General features: G+C 48.6%; 1 protein-coding gene across 9 annotated transcripts in view; it reads right to left on the reverse strand.

The window, feature by feature from the left end:
- Wdr25 (WD repeat domain 25) overlaps positions 1-15,450 on the reverse strand; it is a 164,725-nt gene that overhangs the window by 110,239 nt on the left and 39,036 nt on the right. The window lies entirely within an intron of this gene.

Genomic DNA, 15,450 nt, shown 5'->3' on the forward strand with positions numbered 1-15,450 from the left:
AATAAGCACAAGAAGAGAGTCTAAACATAGGCCCTGGCCTTCAGCACTGAGCCTGGACCAGGGCACATGGGCTGCCTGGGGGCACAGCACAGGCCCATTTGTGAGCTACAGAGACAGCTCTTGACATTGTTGTCTGAAGCTACTTATCTAAGTTATTACATTAATGTGAATGAGTAAAAAACTATACCTCGCCTCTAAATGAAAACACCAGGCTGCCAAACCTTCCAGCAGATACAAGATTGTTAATGTGGTAAAGACTATTACATCCCCAAAGACATTACCATAGCCCCCACCCTTTCAACATGGAGAGATGCTGAACTATATTGGAAACCTCTGTGAATTGCCTAATTATAGTTAATAAGGTCATCATCTTCCCATGAAATAGCCTTTTTGTTTTCCAACAGAGCCCTCAACAATTCTAAAAGCTTCATTTGAAGACTCCCCAAGAAGGCTATCACAATACAGGGCAGGCAATAGCAGAAAGGAGTGAGGCATGAAGGAGAGGAAACCGGATGCTCTTAGGGTCAGCATCTCAAGGCAGGATTCTGAGAGAGAAAACAGAGGGGGAGATAATGAAACTCCCATGATGCTAGGACCATCCTGGAACAAGTACAGCTAAGTGTGACTCCCATCTCCCAAGCTGCCCCACAAACTCACCTTAGCATTGACTGTGTGAACCTATTGCTCTGCAGTTGAGACATCACTCAAATTTTTCACTTTTAATAGTTGCAGAGAAGCCAGGAAGACAACTCTGGGGTAGCAATGTGTGAGGCACAAAGTTGCAGGCAGCATAAAAGAAAGAAACAAGAAACCAAAGGTGATCTTTGCACAAACCTGTAAGTCCATGCTAGGAGCAGGACAGGGCAATGAGTCTCCATGACAAGCCTGTCCATAAAGAGATGATGGGAGGTAGATGACAGCAGGACCAACAAGAGTCTAAAGTCAGGCAGAAACCATACTCTTGCCCGTGTGCCCCATCGGGCAGCAAGAGGGTGAAGGCAAGCTAGTGTATTCCGGCCTGCTCCTGGCTCTCCTAGCCACAACCATGGAAGGGCTCAGTGTCTAGCACCCCCATCCATTGCTGGAGGAACTACTCCAGCAATCATCCACAGAGGGCGAGGGAGGCTCACCTGAGCCTGCTCACCAATGGGGAGTCACCCAGGAGGGGCAGTCAACAGCTCAAGACCTTCAAAGGTATTCCCTGGGCCATGGAAAATAGCCTGGCCCTACAAATGGGTGTTACCAGACCTCTGCAGGCTGAAACACTCGACTCCAATCTCATAGGTGACTGGCAGACTAGCAAGTGGGCAAAAAACATGCATCACACAATAACAACGCGCCAAGGAACTCACTGGGCTCAGCTACTTACTGCCACTTCCACCATGAGCTGGTGTGGGCACAAGACTTGGCACAGGAGACAACCAGAACTTACCACGACTGATAATCACCACGTGGCACCTGCTGCTTGCCTGGGGCACACGAAGCACTTCAATGTGCTTACTCTGACCATCTAAGAGTGTACTTCCTACACAGGGAAACAAACTTCAGGAAGACAACTGTGCAAGTCAATGAGCCACAGCTTGGTGACTGACGACTGTGAAGGCTACACAGCATGCGCCAGCTCTATGAGGGCCGGGACACAACCCCCACCCCTCTATCTCCTGCCCCTGGGACCGCCATCTGGTAGAATGTGCATCAAGAGTGGCAGGGGAGTGGGGAGGAGGTGACAGAGCCAGAGGCACGGGCACTGTCAAGAACTATGTGACATTTGAACTAACCCTGCTAGCAAACTCAGACTAGACTGCCAGAGTCTCAACACACTGCCAGAGGACACGGGGCTCCTGGGCAGACAGAAAAACAACCCACTACTCATGGCAACGACAGCAGTCAGAGAACAGCTCCAGATCACACAGGTGATGAGATGAAGGCCCGGTGATTTATAAGAACACCTTAGGGTGCACCACGGGAGAGGGCCCCAACACTGGGAAGGCCCAGTGATTTATAAGAGGCTACGCAACCTCTGTCCTTATTAACCTACCATGTAAACAAACAACTCCACATAGACATGCTACCTTCATTTTCTAAGCTGCTTGCTGTACAAACGTACTTGAAAGCATGGAAAAAGGCTGTTCTTGCCTTTGGTCAGGGGATGGTGAAAGGAGCTTATTTCAAGTGGGGGTTTGGACCCAGGACTGCTGGTAGTTGGTGACAGATTACAGGATGAGGTTCTGGCTCCAGTAGCTGAAAAGTGATGTCAATCTTGACACATCACAGTCTACCCACAGCACATGGCATCCTGGAGTCCACTACCAGAGTCCCTCGCATATCAAGTGGAACTTGTAACTACCATACAACCTGTGGCTTCACTCTGAGATGTGTGCCCAAGAAAAACAGAATTTGTCCATATAAACAGTCATAAAAGTATGATCTCTCTCTGACTGCCCCAAACTGGAAACAAAGAAGATGTCTACCAACAAAAGAATGCATGGTAAATCACAGTATTTCCACACAATGGAACACTATTCAGAAATGTAAAGGAATTTAGGGCCAGTTAGATGGGTCAGCAGATAAGGGTGCCTGCTCCAAGCCTTACACCCTGAGTTTGACACCTGGAACCCACATAGTGGAAGAAGAGAACCAACTCTCAAAAGTTGAAAGTCATCCTCTGACCACAGTCAAGAGCATGTGCAAACACACACACACCATGTGCACACAGGCGAGAAATAGACAAGGAAATCAAATGTAATAAAAATTTAAAGGACTATATGATGAACATCATGAATGAATCTCAGAAATATTGTTACATGAAAGAAACCTGAGCAGGGCATGGTGGCTCATGCACATAATCCCAACACTGGAGATGAGCTAGGAAGACTTCGGTGAACTCAAGGCTACCTGTGCGTTCCAAACTAGCTTGGGCTAACATCCATACAATGTCTAGAAGATAGGACTAATGAAAGGGCATGAAATGGGAGGAGGGAGGGAGGGAGGGAGGGAGGGAGATAGGGAGGAAGATAGGGAGGGAGATAGGGAGGGAGATAGGGAGGGAGATAGGGAGGGAGGGAGATAGGGAGGGACTAAATGTTGCCTGTTCCATTTATGGAAAACATCAGCAGCTATGTGTTTCCTGGGGCCGGGGCTGAAAGGGTGGCTGAGTGGCAAAGGACACCAGAGGCACTGTACCAGAACAGATGGGGATGACAGTTACCAGTGTCAAACTCAACCCAGAGTACTCTCATAGTGGACATGTTTTTCTGTATGTAAACAAATCCTTACAAGGTTAATTTCCTAAGTTCTAACCTTTGGTAGCTCCCTACTTTGGTGTTTCGGTATGAGGCAAAACAGAGACCCAGTTTTCCCAAGGAGAAGATGACAAACACAACAAGGAAGTCGGGACACCTGAGCCCCAGTGTGTCCATGATAAAGGGGCACTTACCTTTGGTTACATTTGCAGAGGTGTGGCAGAATTGATGGTCTGTGTAAACACATGTACATGTACATGCAAACATGGTAACACCACACACAAATACATTGACAGTCACCCACTGCCAGATCCACTGGACAGCCAAGGCCATCTCAGGAAGCTCCTCTCCTGGGCATCAAGGGCAGGGTTTGCTATTTCTAGGAAAGGCACCCCAGGGCTGAGGGGAAGCCAACACTGCACATCTCATTTCACTGCCCAGATCACCTTTCAAGGATCTTTACACTGAATCATTACAAAAATAAATAAAAATAAGTTACCTGCATACTGTCACGGCAGTTGCCAGCACACTCCCATGGGTGCCCACAGGCTACTTTAACTGTTTAAGAGAAACCCAGCAATATCTGCTCAATATCTGCAGCTAAGGCTGCAACCTTCATTTTGACATCCAATCTCTTGCCATCTCTTTGGATATTATCTCTTTGGATGACATCACCTCTCTGCAAAGCTGGGTTTTGGGCAGCTGCTGTGATTAAATAAATGTCTAAGTATTGGGTGAGAAAAGCTAGAAACAGTAAGTAAGGTAGCCTAAGAGCCTGTGGGTATGAAGACAGTAGGGCCATGCTTATCACAATCTTTGGTTCTCTGTAGCACGAATAATAAAAACCCAGAGAGATACTGGGGTTCAAGTTGAAGATCAGAAAAGCAAAGCAGCCAAGCCAGTAGCTCTCACCTCTACCAAGACTAAAATGGAGACCCTGACTTCCCTGTGACTGGAAACTGAGTCTCCCATGAGACCCTTTGCTCTTCCATATAGACCTCTCCAGTGCTGGGATTGAAGGTGTGAGCTCTGTTTCTCTTTTATAGTGATTCACTCTCATGTAGCTCTGGGTGGCCTTGAACTCAGAGAGATCCATCTGCCTCTGTCTCCTGAGTCCTGGGGTTAAAGGTGTGTACCACTGCTGCCTGGCATCTAAGGCTAACTAGTGTGGCCAGCTTTGCATTCTGATCCCCAGGCAAGCTTTATTAAATCATAAACAATATATCACCACAGTTCTCCTTGGTGGTCAGGACTATGAAGTTGTGCTGTTGTTCCTTATAGAGGAGTTCCCTCCTCCCCCAAATCCCTTCCAATCCATTATGAGTTTCTGTGAGATTCCCACAGTTCTCCCCTACCTGTCCAGTCATTTCCGCACTGCACCTGCCTCCCCAAAAAAAAAAAAAAAAAAAAAAAAAAAAAAAAAAAAAAAAAAAAAAAAAAAAAACGAAAAACCTTCACAATTGAGAATCACCTAAGCCGGGCATTGGTGGCACACACCTTTAATCCCAGCACTCGGGAGGCAGAGGCAGGCAGATCTCTGTGAATTTGAGACCAGCCTGGTCTACAGAGCGAGTGCCAGGATAGGCTCCAAAGCCATGGTGAAACCCTGTCTCAAAAAACCAAAAAAAGAAAAAAAGAAAAAAAAATCACCTAATTGAGGAATGGATTTATCATGTCATGAGTGGGTCACTGCCAGCCCTCCAGTAATGCCTGCCCAATGAATCATTAAGAAGTGGCTGCTTTGGGGGCTGGAGAGATGGCTCAGAGGTTAAGAGCATTGGCTGCTTTTCCAGAGGTCCTGAATTCAGTTCCCAGCAACCACATGGTGGCTCACAACCATCTGTAATGCGTTCCAGTACCCATTTCTGTCCTGTAAAGGAGGCACACGTGCAGGCAGAATACTGTGTACATAATAAATAAGTAAACATTAAAAGAAGAATAAAGAAGTGACTGCTTTATCTGTGTTGTCTCTTCTCATTGGCCTCTCTACCTTCACCACAAGGCATGGTGTATACCCTCATTCCAGATCTCTGGACATGGCCAAACCCCAGAATGGATGTTCCCGAGGCCCCAGGGACAGGTACCTGTTAGCATCCATGATGAAGGGCACCTTTGCCTTTCCCTAGCCTCAGTGGCTGCTGGTTCTAGCACAGCTTGATTCTCTCCCTCCAAAACTCAGATGGGCTCTGGTACAGAGTGTTCTTACTTTTAAAACACTTGTTTTCTAAAATGGTAAGCTTTTACAGCTACTGCAAACAATTAAAATTGAGAGAGGGCCATGGAGAGATGGAAGGGGGAGGGTAATTATTACCGGCAAAACCAATGAGAAGGAACAAATGTATTGGGCCAGAATCTAATAAAATAAGTATTCGGATTCTCCAGCAGCTCCACAGGAAGCAAATCACTCTTCGGCATCTTTGCAGACAGTACGTGAGAGAGGCAATCTATTGACTTGTGCCACGTCGGCCTCAACATTAACCTGCCCCCCTCACGTACTTAGCTCTTACCCAGGAAGCTGCTTACTTGACTTGCATTAGGACACACAGGACCGAGGCAGGGTTGCTATTCACAGCCACAAATTCAATTTCAAGGGATCCCTGTTCCAATTTCCTGTAGAAAGTTACTCCGTGTTCTAATACATCAGTGTCAGGAAACATGGCCTTTACTTAATTTCTTCTCATTATTCATACAACCAGGGATCACCCAGAGCAATTTCTCCTCCTTTATGCTCCTAACAACAATGATGGGCTTTTACTTTCCATCTTTTCAAGTGCCAGCTGCTCTGGGGTCTCCCTGCCTTCAAAAGCAAGCCCTTTGGGGACCCTCTATCAGCTTCCTGGATGGGGGGGTGGTCCTCCGCACAGTGCCATAGCTTACGACAATGATTCAAGCTAAAGTGCCAATATTTCTAACTGACTCATTCTAAAAGGCAATGGTGAGTCAGAAGGCCTGAAGACTAGCCGAAGCCACCAACTCATCTTGGGCCAGCCACATCTCGGTGGCCTGGACTCTCTCATTTGTCAAATCTAGAGGCTGGGCTAGATCCTGGGTCTTCAACTTGATTAACCCACAACCATCACTCAAAGACAGCCATAGAAAAGCCAGTCACGGGCCAGCGGGGCAGGACTGTTTCAGAACTCTGAAGATGAAGTCACTACAACTAGTTTCCTTTCCTGAGGTACCCCTAAAGGCTTTCATGGAGCCTGTGGAGACCCTGAAGCACAGCCTGCAAACTGCTTATCTCATTACCTCAACAAGCCCCTCAAATAAGTCTGGTGCTCTAAATTTCCTTTTTCATAAGCAACTCATCCTTAATAACACTGTAATGGAAAAATAATTCATGCATTTTATTTCCTAGTTAATGCATTCATGTGTTTTCCACAATGAGCATACATTAGTTCAATAATCAAAAGAAAACAAACATTATTGAAGAGAAAATCATTCACATAGACTTTTAAGAAGAAAACAAAACACCCTAGGCCCAAAAAAGAGCAGCCAGGCAGGTCTGCGTACTGTTGGTGTCATCTGCTACCGTACTGGTAATTACTTTCATCCCTCCAGACGAGGAAAATATCACAAGTGTTTGGAAAAGGTCTGATGAGCTGCCGAACGCTGCAGCGCTCAGCTGCGTCACCGAGTCCCGTGCTGCCTGCGTAAATATTCATAACCCTCCAGTTCACCTCAGGCTTCAGAGACAGGTGCGGGGGGTGGCAAGGGGGAACTGCAGGCAAAAGACAGCACTGTAGGGTGGGGGCTCCAGCCCAGACCTTCATGTGCCGGGGTCTTTCCATGAGAATGTGACCTTTTCAGATCTCAGCTTCACTCCACATTGGCACCCACCATTCCGGGCTGAGAAATGTAGAAATTCAATACTCCTATGCAAAACACATAGGTTCTCTATAAACAAAGGGGTTCCTCGGCCCTGAAAATTTCATTACAATATGTTCATATCTTGAGGATCCATAAGGATGAAGGTGGTGCGTCATGGAAGAGCTACCTGAAGTCAGGATCAGTACTATCCCACCGTCCTCAGGCCTGGAGCATCGCCAAGAACCTCGTGGCAGGGCTCCCTAGAAATCCTACTGCACAAATTGTTGATGGCTCCCAGTTATACAGTCAAACCTCCAGATTCACCCTTATGCCTCAAAAAACCCCAATCCTCACGGCAGACCCTCACTATCACTAACCTGATCATCCCACGGTCTGCCCACACCCCCCCTTACTCCAGGGACAGCTTAAGTGCCCTTTCCCACAGACTGGGACCTGAGCCACAGGTCCTGCCCGTGTCCCATCTTTGTTTACCTGTCAAGAAGGCCCCTCACGCTTCACACCACAAGCACCCACAGAGGAACTACCGGCTCTCTGTCCCCCACACCCAGACAGGCAAAACTGGATAACCGGGCCTGCTGAGGCGTCAAAGTGTGTAAAAAGTTTTGGCTCCTGGGAGAGCTATCTCCAAAGTCTGAGAAAGAATGCACACCGTTCTCAGGGTATTTATGGTCCAAAAGTTTTCTTCAATTTGTATGCGAGATGCAGCCACCAGCTGCCCTGGGAAGGCACCAGCTTCCAACAAGGGCACACTGAAGAAGGAGGCATGAGAGCCTAAAGCCATCCACCTGCCCCGCCCATCACTCCAGCCCCATCTAGGGCCAGATCACCTCTGCCCAGAGGGCTGGCTTCAATCATCTCATCAAGCCCCTCCTATTCCCCCTGACCTGAGCCCAGGGCATGGGAGGGCTGAGTTACAAGCCTCTCCACACTGCCTTCCCGGACTCTCAGAGGTGGCACACCTGGGAGTGAATGGGGTTACTAATGCCCTCAAACTGTACACACATCAGTAAGAACATGAAAACTCAGAAACATAAGACACTTGCAAACAGATGACTGAGCACTGAATATATACCATCGGCTGATCTTTCAGAAACTTCCTGGTTACTACAAAGATGTTAACTACAGGCTCCATGGAGCGTCCTGTACTGACTCTGCTTGTCCCTGCTCACCCTGCTCCACTCTGCACCATTACCTCATGCTGGCCAAGGTTGGAGGTTGACTGAGCTGGTGGATCCCCACCCCCACACTGCTCTCCCCAAAGCCCATGATCCTTCTCTCTCTAGAGTGTCCCTCACTCACATCCCCTTCACAGCCTAGGTGTCTAGCCAGCACTCGCTCTGTGGGAGGCAGGATCTGCCCTCACCTTGACGAATCGGTGGGACAGGCACGGCTCTAAGATGCCCCCAGGGGAATCTATGAAGGATGCACTCCAGCTGTGTCACTAGGTGGTACAGATCCTGCAGACGCTCAGTGAAGAGCAGCACGATGACGGCTCTCCCTCCACTTTCCAACTGCTGCACACATACCCTCAGAGTGTGCCAAGAACAGAAAATACACCTTCCTATGTGGTCTTTAATCAAGCCCACATCCTTGATACTAACAGTCCATCTGACCTCCAAGGCCACTATAGGTCAGCACTGGAGAATTTGTTTTGATGGGGGAGGGGAGTTCAAGCCTCTAGCCTATACTATAAACATGGGCCCCAACCTTCATGTGTGGGCCAAAGCATCTATGCCCTGGAAGAGGCTAGCCCACCAGCTTTCTTTCCCTTGCACAGACAGCTGGACTTCCTCTCTAAAGGCAAATCCATTGTCATCTACTCAGCAAGCAAGCAGTCATGAGTTCTCCTTGGCTAACCAGTCAGGAAGCACTGCATAATCTCTTTGGGCCCCATCTAAGTACCTAAAAGCCCTGGAAGACTACACATGGCCAGGCCCTGCTTCCAAATGGCTAATTGCAGGAGCCACACCCAGGTGAATTCCCTCCATAGCAGCTTCTCTTGACCATTGTCATCAGCCCTTCACAAAAAAGTGCTGAAAGCCAAGGTACATCTAAGCTTGGCTTACGAAGAGCATGCTGCCCAGAGCAGCAGCTGCCTCTCATGAAAAGCTCAAGGAGAAAACAGAGATGAAGTGCTTGGCTTCTGGAGACCAGCCCTCACTGTCCACAGTTTCTCCAGGAAAACAAGAATCCAGGCTCCAGCCAGGCATTGGTGGTGCATGCCTTTAATCCCAGCACTCAGGAGGCAGAGGCAGGCAGATCTCTGAGTTCGAAGCCAGCCTGGTCGCCAGAGTGAGTGCCAGGACAGGCTCCAAAGCTACACAGAGAAACCCTGTCTTTGGGGGAAAAAAAAAAAAAAAGAATCCAGGCTCCAAACTTCTGGCCACTCCTGGGAAGCATGGAAGAACAGAGAGCACATAGGTTCTGGAAACCAGCAACCCTAGACTAGTTCCAGTCCCACCGCCATGTCCCTAAACCTGTGTGTATGACAGAAACTCAGAGGTTCTAGAAGGATGAATCACTTGCTCATTGCATTCTATGCTAAGTGCACAATGGAAGCTTGGAGAATGTGGAGTTTTCAGTGCTACCAGAGACCCTGAGCATCAGGGAACTGGGCATGGAGAGTTCTATGGACCAGATAGAGACGCTGAGCCCCGGGAGACTGGGCATGGAGAGTTCTATGGACCAGACAGAGACCCTGAGCCTCGGGGAACTGGGCATGGAGAGTTCTATGGACCAGATAGAGATGCTGAGCCTCGGGGAACTGGGCATGGAGAGTTCTATGGACCAGATAGAGACGCTGAGCCTCGGGGAACTGGGCATGGAGAGGTCTATGGACCAGAGACCCTGAGCCTCGGGGAACTGGGCATGGAGAGGTCTATGGACCAGACAGAGACCCTGAGCCTCGGGGAACTGGGCATGGAGAGGTCTATGGACCAGACAGAGACCCTGATAGAGCTTGCTCCAACATGACCTAGCTCTACTCTAGGCACTCCATCAGGCAAGCCAGAAACAGGCAAATGGGAATAACTTAATGTTCTCCTTGGCAGTGCCTCTCTGGGTCCATCATCCATTCTGACTCTCTGCAAGCTGCCAGCCCAGCAAACTGGAATATTGATCGCTGCAATCATCTCGATGGAAGTCTGAGGGCCAAGCACTTTATGTGTGTTTCAATTAGAAAAGAAGGCTTGCCATCTGAATTCTGCTTCATTCCAGCCAGCTTCATTCTGGGCAACAAATGGGCTCCTAAAAAATTCAGTTAATCAGCCATCTATTAATGGAATCACACCTCTGCATTGATTTTATAGTATCATTTCAAAATGATACATAGTCATCTCCATCCTCAATTTTAAGCACAGGAGAGGAGCAGCAGCTACAGCACCTATGCCAAGCTCTGGGAGTCACTCAGGGCAGTCAACTAACTGACCATGCACATGGTCCTGCAAGCTGAACATACCGATAAGACGATGCATGAGACCACAGGAGAGACAGGGGTCTCCCAGGCCTAGATTAGCCATAGCTCCAAGCTAAGGCCATGTTCCTTTCAGGAATCCTTCACCTCTAATCTCCTCCCTGATAGCCAGACACACTTTGGTAGGAAAGGCAGCCAGGCCACATGACCCAAGCCAGCTCTGCGTCCCACAGTGGGCAGGGTGCCCCTGGGTATGGAGACAAGGCAGGTGTGGACACCCCCCAGAACCAGACAGGAATAGCTGGAGGGCATTTTTCTCTCTGCATCCTTTTTATCTCTTTTGAATTTTGTAGCAAATTCATGAATTCCTATTCTTAAAAGAAATAAGAATATTTTCTTGCCCCTGCAGAAGCAGCTTACAACAAGGAATCAGGTGCAATCTATACAAGAAACTTTAATTCACCCTGACAACAATTTATTGGACACTTCTGATAGAGAAGAAAGGTGAGACAGGGTCACAAATGTAATGAGACTCAGCTGTCAGTTCCTCAGAGAGGAAACGACCCTGTGCAACTTAAACAGTGCCCACTTAGCAAGGCTCTAGAACTCTGGCTGTCTCAGCTGTTCTCACCCAAGTGGCATTTTTTATACATGTGCATAAGAGACAGGACTAGCAGGTCCCTTGGTCACACCATCCAGGAAAACAAAACACACGGGCTCACATGACATTTTAAACATTATTCACAGGATGCTGAGGAGATGGCTGAGTGGTTAAGAGCATTGGCTGCTCTCGCAGGGATCCTGGGTTAAGCTTTCAGCACCACATGGCAGTTCACAACCATCTATAACTTCAGTTCCAGGGATCCAACACTTTCTTATGGCCTCCACTGGCACCAGGCACACACCTGAAACACACATGTACACACACAGGCAAAACACTTCTATACATAAAATTAACAAATCTTTAAAAAAAAAAGGTTCATAGGAGGTCAGACATGCCTTTAATCCCAGCACTCAGGAGGCAGAGGCAGGAGGATCTCTGTGAGTTCAAGACCAGCCTGGTCTACAGAGTGAGTGCCAGGACAGGCTCCAAAGCTACACAGAGAAACCCTGTCGGGGGGGGGGGGGTGCAAGCACAAGTTTTCAAAGATGAACAAATGCAGACGGTAAGGGAGGTGAGTGTATGGACATCTCTAGCACCGAGCTCTTCATCTTCCCCAACCCACAGCATATTGGGGCAGGCCTGTGGCTCTACTCCAAAGTGGTGGCAAATTGTTAGGACCTTCTTCTCTGTTTGCTTAATGACCTCCTCTGGAGGTCACATGGAGAGAAAAATCAATGGCCAATAGCAAATGCTCAGTGCAGTGGCTCTGCAGGAAGGGTTGCCTCCTGAAACCCTTTCGGTACCACACTGTGCTGCCGCTAACCTGGAGACCTCAGAGCTACTGCGAGACAGAAAGGGCATTCGGAGATCGGTCAGATCTCTGTGTTCTCCCAAATGAGGAACCCAACACCCAGAGGCTGTCTGACCTGCCCGGGGCCTCAGCTGGTGACTCAGTGTGAACCTCTGGCCCCTGGCAGCCAGCTTCATCACTCCATCCGTCCCTTGTGTCCCACCGGTCTCACCCGTCCATGGCAATAACCTCATAAAGAAATGAAGTCACTCCTCCCACAGATCATGCCTGTAAAGTCAAGAGGGTCTTTTTTTTTTTTTTTTAAGAGAAGGTAATAACAAAGGAAAGGGGGAAAGTGTCTTAAATAAAGGTTGTCCTTCCTACACGACAGGTGGAAAGCTTTTGGGCATGAGATGGAATGGCAGGTGATTACACCAAAGTAATAACGGCTGTCACATGTCACTACCTTTTGACAGAGGGCACTAGGGAAGAAGAAGTCACAAATAGAAAGCTTTCCCTTTACCTTCTGAGGGGCAGAATAATAATTCACCTGAATTGTCAGGATCCGATCCAGGCAGCATTTGCGCAATAAAGAGAGGTTCAGAAAAGCTCCCGTGCCATTATGGGCATTCATAGGAGCAGCAGTAATAACTGGGTTTTAAAAGCCTCTTGCGATTGAGCAAAAGTACTTTCAGCACTTACTCCTCCTTCATCAGTACCAACTGATGCCGGCAGCACCTCAGGAAGTGTGCTGAGCAGAGTGAGACCCAGCCCCTCCTAGCACTCACAGCACACAGACACCCAAGCCCTAAAGCCTGGGGAGCCAACAGAAGCTCGACCACGGAGAGCACCCACCACGGCTGCTAGGAGAAGGCCAGGGGCCAGGGAAGCCAATGACTACCAGCTGCAGGTAACGATGGACCAGCCTGCTTCCGGTTTCCTCCAGTACTTTTCCATTCCTCTAGGCAATCTTGTTTCCCCCAGAAACAGAAGCAAGGTAAAAAGAAGGCCAATACGAAAACTTTAAACAAACAAAAAGACCACAATCTGAGAGCACAAAGCTGCAGGAGGGTTATGGATTCCCACAAGGAGGGAGGGGTGCCTCCAAGAAAAGACCCAACTTGAGGCAGCCATAAAGGGCAAGGAACCTACACAGGCACAACACTCAGAGTCATGCATGCCAGGGAAGCCTGTGACCCTGAGTGGAGAGGAGCCAGCCCCCACACTCCTTGGAAATCAATGTGCAGGACTGCTCTGAGGCCCTGAGGCAACCAGAGGAGGTTAATAAGGAAGAGCTTAGTTAGGCAGAGCACAGGGGACTGCTGTGCACTGAAGGCAGCAGGAGCAGGGACCTGAGCAACCCCACACTCAACTGAGGAGTCTCAAGGGAAGCACGGGGCCTCTCTGCCCCAGGAATGGGGGAGGGGGCAGCCACTGATGCGCCCCAGAGGCCCAGAGGAAATATTATTGCAAGACAAAAACTGAATTATGAAATCCGCAAGCAATAATTAGTTTAAATTACTACTTCTACTTGAATAATTAAACACGCTTATTTTCACTCACTGATGTTTTATTCATTACCATACATCTTTCCTGAAAGTTGTTTTTAACATGGATATTCTTTTATTTGCAAAGATCCCACAGAGATTTACTATGCTAATTTCAAACCTTTCCTCTAAAATAAAAACAATAACAAAACACTCCCAGATTGTCACCCATTAGCAACTGCTGTGTGTGGTCCATTATCAATTTAAGTCTCAGCAACTGACTGGAAATACTGTGGGTAGCCGTGAAGTTATTCACATAACATAGCATCCTCCCTTGAAAATTCACTACTGAAAAGGCGATATTTAAATAAGCTCCAAGTGATTATGAAAATGAAAAGACCCAAGTGCACAAAGACCATTCAGGCAGACGGAACTTGTCTATGCTTCCAGCACACCCTCTATTAATGAGCATGTTTGTGCACCGCCACAAATAATATTTGAGTTTTTATAAGTTGTATTTGTACACCCTAGAGCCAGGATACCCACAAGCACAGTAATAGAGGCTTAAGGTTTTTATTAAACAAAGTTACCTTTGGGAATATGGACTAACTTAAATATAATCCATGGACTAACTCTTCCCTGCTGGGCTATTAGCTGGTGTTGGCTGAATGGCAGGATTCCAAATCCTCACTAATGCCAACAAGCTGGGCCTGAGTCAAGCCCAGATGGAGTGTGGCTGCCACCGCTGTCAACCAGCTCCATGGCGGACTGGGACCACAAAGCCTAGTTAATGTGCAGGCGGCGCAGGCAGCAGCTGGACTCACTGGGCCACTGTGACAAACACCCATGTCACATTAGTGCCGCAGTGTGTGCACACATCAGCCCTGCTAACTAAAGGACAGACTCCCTCAGGCGGCACGGGGCTCTGCTGCACGCCCCTGGCCCAAGGCATCAGTCTTAGAACCAGCAGCCTTCTCTCAAACCCCTTCTCTAAAATCCAACTAGACCTGCAGTCCCTCTCCTAAAGCAAACACTCGTTCATCCCAGCAAGTCAGCGAAGACTGCATGCAACTTGTTCCTGAAACCCCTCCTTCCTCCCTGGCATCTCCATGTGGGTGAGTTCAGGGGAAAGCTCTTCCACAGAGATACAACCAGTATTCTGGCGTGGCAGAAAAGCAGATTTCTCAAATTTTGAAGTTTCCAAATAAAAAGTGACCATCGGCTAAACAGAACTATGAGCTAGGTGCTGGTTTGGCCTTTGGAAGATGAAGGGCCTCCGGAGGCCACAGGCCAGAGCTCAGATGCTTCTAGAAGTCAACACAATCTGCGTCATCCTGTTAGACGCACAGGGAAAGCAGAGCAGAGCCTCTGCTAGGCTTCTGTTACCGTGGCAACAGCTTCACTGGCCTGTTGCTGGGAAGGAGTGCAAGAAGGGAGCTGAGGAGGGAGTGGGGAATGAGGGAAGGGCGCGTGGAGGCGGCAGACAGAGATGACCAAGGACCGGGGCAAGCAGAAGGGGAGAGTAAAGACAAGATAGGAGAGGAGGGATGGACAGGACAGGGAGGGGCAAGACTGAGACGGGAGAAGCCACACATGTGCAGCTGTCTGTCTGTATGCAAAGACAGCCTGCCTCACTCTCAGGTGCTGCCTCGAGACATACTCAATTATCCGCTAAACCACGGGAAAGCTGTGAAAACGTCAGTGTGGGGGGAGAGTCTAAACACAAGCTCTCTCTACTGTCAGCAGCAGACCAAAGGGCCGGCCAGGCCAAACCTGGAAGGAAAGACGAGAAGGAGGAGCGGGTGGGGGCAGGAGGCTCCTGGAGTGGGAAACAGCTGCCCTTGCTCGAAGCCTCACGGAGGGTCAAGCCCTCACTCTTGTTCAGGACTTAACGAGGCAGCAGGCCTTAAGATCTGAAAAGTCTAGACTCACCATGCTTGACCCCTGGTGCAGGCCAGGTAGGCACTGGAGCAGCACAGGAAACTCAGAGTAAGTGGTCAGGACAAGTTGCAGCCGTCCTTCAGATACCCCAAAACTTATCACCTAGCAAGTTTCAAGAGCCATCTAAATGCAGCACGGTGCCC

The sequence above is a fragment of the Cricetulus griseus genome, chromosome 5 (assembly GCF_003668045.3).
Source record: "Cricetulus griseus strain 17A/GY chromosome 5, alternate assembly CriGri-PICRH-1.0, whole genome shotgun sequence".
In the NCBI taxonomy this organism is placed as follows: domain Eukaryota; kingdom Metazoa; phylum Chordata; class Mammalia; order Rodentia; family Cricetidae; genus Cricetulus; species Cricetulus griseus.